Here is a 3488-nt window from a genome sequence, read left to right as displayed (position 1 = left end):
ATAATCATATTAACATTTAAATAGCAATTCACAAATATATTTAATAAATTATTAAAATGTCACAATCCAAATTCGAGGGTTATGACCGGCACAAGGGTATCGATGAGAGTGGCCTTCTTATCTCATGCAAGCCTAAGATGAACAAATAAATAAAATGTTTGGAATTTCCTCATAGGCCTTATCACTATGGAACCATATATCAAACATGCATGAACATATTATGTCACATAGGAATATGTTATATTAGTTTGCATGCTAACTTGTTCAAAATACGTAAGCAACACATGTCAAGTAACATATATAGGTCATTTTGTGGCAAATACAAAGTGTAGTTATCCCATGGCAATTTTCAACAATCATATCATTTAATACAAGACATAGCAAAATATTATCTATTAGTCAAACATAACTGACCAAATCAAATAGGACTAGCGTAGTACAACTCAATACAAAAAGGTTGATGTCTATTGGATGTCTTACCAAACACCTAACAATGTTGATTATGGAAGTACCTCCTTCCAAAGAATAGCAAGTTCAAGCAACTACTGATCTGCAAAACAAATGCATCTTACATGTGTGAGTTATAAATAACTCCAAGAACAGATATGGGGAAGAGAAACAAGTTAAATAGGAGATTGTTTGTTAAAGATACTTTTAAAATAAATACAAGTAAAATATTTCAAATAACATCAAGTTTTCCTTTCAAATATATCAAATATTCAAAGAGTTTGAAAATTCAATCCCCGAACGAGATCAAACATCTCAAGGTGTGAGTTATAGGTCAAAGAAAACCTCAATACCATCGTCTTAATAGATACAAACTCATTTAAAAAGATTTTATAAGATTTTGTTGAAATCCCATTTATAAGCCTTCGAAATGAGAATAATAGTTTGTAAAATGGTGAAGTATTTTTAAGAAAACAATTTATAAGTGTCGAGTCTAAAAGCTTTTGTAGATGTTAAGGAAAATAAAGATTTAGTTTCCAAAAAAGAGAATGAAATAATTTTGTTGTATTTAGAAAATCTTTGAAGCAAACAAGTGGATTTCAAAACTAACATAGTCTGTATTAAATTAAATAAATCAAGTCTAACACCAAAGTCAGGGCAAATATCCAATTCATAGATCAAGGTTGAGAGAAATACCAATTCCAAATGCTAGATCGAAACAAACAACAGACTCAAGCACTATGGTTGAAATAATTGCCAAATCCAACGACCAACGTTTGAGCAAACGCCAAAACCAAAGTCCAAAGTCGAAACAATATCAATTCCAAGTCCAAAATCAACACCAATATCGAGTCCAAATTCCATGGTGTCAATATCAATTCAAATAGATTGTGGAGCACTAGATAGCATAGACAATCAAATCAAAGTGTGTCGTAGCACCTAAGTCGTCGTATATATGATGGTCATCAACCATATATCAAAGGAGGTAGGATGGTATCAACTACTAAACAAAACCAAATCAAAAAGGGTTAGGACTTCATTAGCTACTGAATCAAAGGTACGCATTATGCGTAAGGGCTAGTGGATACTGTCACTATCTACAGTCCATAACTCAAGTAAGCTTCACTAAAACATTTTATGTTATCTTTCAAATAGCTAGATATTCATTTCCAAATAAAATGGTGAATCCATTCACCATCTAAGATCAAAGGGTTCAAAGTCCATTTCCAAACAAAGGATGAATTTAATCATTTACACAATAAAAGTTTGAAGTAAAGACTAAATCAAATTCATCAATCTCAAAGAAAAATTGACTCGGTGCTAGGATCTATGCAAAACGAGTCATTTGTCATTTCCAATTTTCAAATCATCAGCCAAGCAATTAACCATAGAAAATATAATTTTTTTTATGCATCAAACAATTAAAAGGCTTATTCCCCATGCTCAAAACTAAATACATAATAACATATCTACATAGTATGAATAAATTCATAAAATTAAACTTAAAACCATAGTTCGCATCACAAAGTTCGTCAAAATATGTTTTAATGCGAGATTATAGAATTGGCATGCTTAATTATATTAAAATAGTTAAAAACACTATATCTACCTACCTTTGAACTGTGCCTTTTCCTTTTGGTACATTTTGTCAAAAGCTCAACTTCTTTAACAGACTCAAATTACTCCAATGGCACCTAAAATGATGTTAAATCATCAATATTCTCAAAAAACCCATAATAATTTCAGAATACATTGAATACTCATTTTTAACTCTATTTAATCTTCACTTATTCTCAATAATTTTCGTAAATCTTTCATCCAAACATCATATCTAATAAATAAATAACTTATTTTACCTATTTTTCCTTCTTGGTGAGCTTCTAGTGGATGGATCTATCCAAATCTTGAAAACTTAGAAAAAATTTTAACTTTTAGAGAAAGAAAAAAAATCATCAAAACCAAGTTTTGGGGGTGAAAATCCTTACCTTTAGCACTTGGAATTCAAGATTTGTTGATGAAGTTTGAAGGTTTTGAAGGATGTGAGATTTGACAGAAAATGGGTGGAAGAATAAAGAGATGTGAGAAAAATGAGGAAATCTCGAGTTTTAGGGCTTTTAAGCCTATTTAAAGTTGTCTGGGTAGTCTAGGATAGACTATAGGGGGACTAAGGTCTATCTTTGACCAGAAAGTTCGCATTTCTTTCATTTTTCCTTTATAGGATCGACTATAAAGGATTTATAGTTGATCTTGGACTAGAATGTTTGAACTCCCCCTATTTTTACCTCATGAGATCGACCTTCTATGCACTGGGGTTGACTTCTTAAGTCCTTATTTGCAAAAATTGTTCCTTTTAAGGCCTAATCCCATTTTAAATCACGTTCTAAATCTCAATGATGAAATTAAGGTTCTTTTGCTAGTCTTTGAATTTCCTAAGCTCACCAAGTTAATTGTCCAATTTATTTAAGTCATGAAAACTACGAGTTTCACATAAAATAATAAATATTTTGATATAAAAATGGTTAGCTTAATAGTATTCAACTCAATTTTATGTTTTGAATGACAAGAAAAAATGACCAAAATTCATCCAAGTCTTCAAATGTCAAGTTTTCAAATCTCTAAGGATGTCAAATGAGTTTGAAAAAGAACAACAATGAAAAAGGCTTTGAAAAATGCATTTTGGTCTAAATCTATCGATATATATTCTTCATGTATCGATACATTTGGACAAGTATTAATAGATTTCAAAATATATAGATACATGTTCTTAAAAAAGTCACAAACAAAAAAGTCAAACTCAATATATTGATACATTGACAAATGTATCGATAGAAGTGTAACAGAATGTCTGTTGCCTCAAAAGTATCGATACATAAAACACATGTATCGATACATTTTGAGCAAAATGTCAAAACCCTTGCTAGCAAACTTAAATGTCTTGATACATATACAAATGTATTGATACATCATATTGGGAATTTAAAACTAAAAAAGGACTGTATCAATAGATTCACACACACACACACACACACACACACACATAT

The sequence above is a fragment of the Theobroma umbraticum genome, unplaced genomic scaffold (assembly GCF_002168275.2).
Source record: "Theobroma umbraticum cultivar Fairchild unplaced genomic scaffold, ASM216827v3 scaffold_50.0, whole genome shotgun sequence".
NCBI classification, from domain to species: Eukaryota; Viridiplantae; Streptophyta; class Magnoliopsida; order Malvales; family Malvaceae; genus Theobroma; species Theobroma umbraticum.
Note: the sequence above shows the minus strand (reverse complement) of the source record.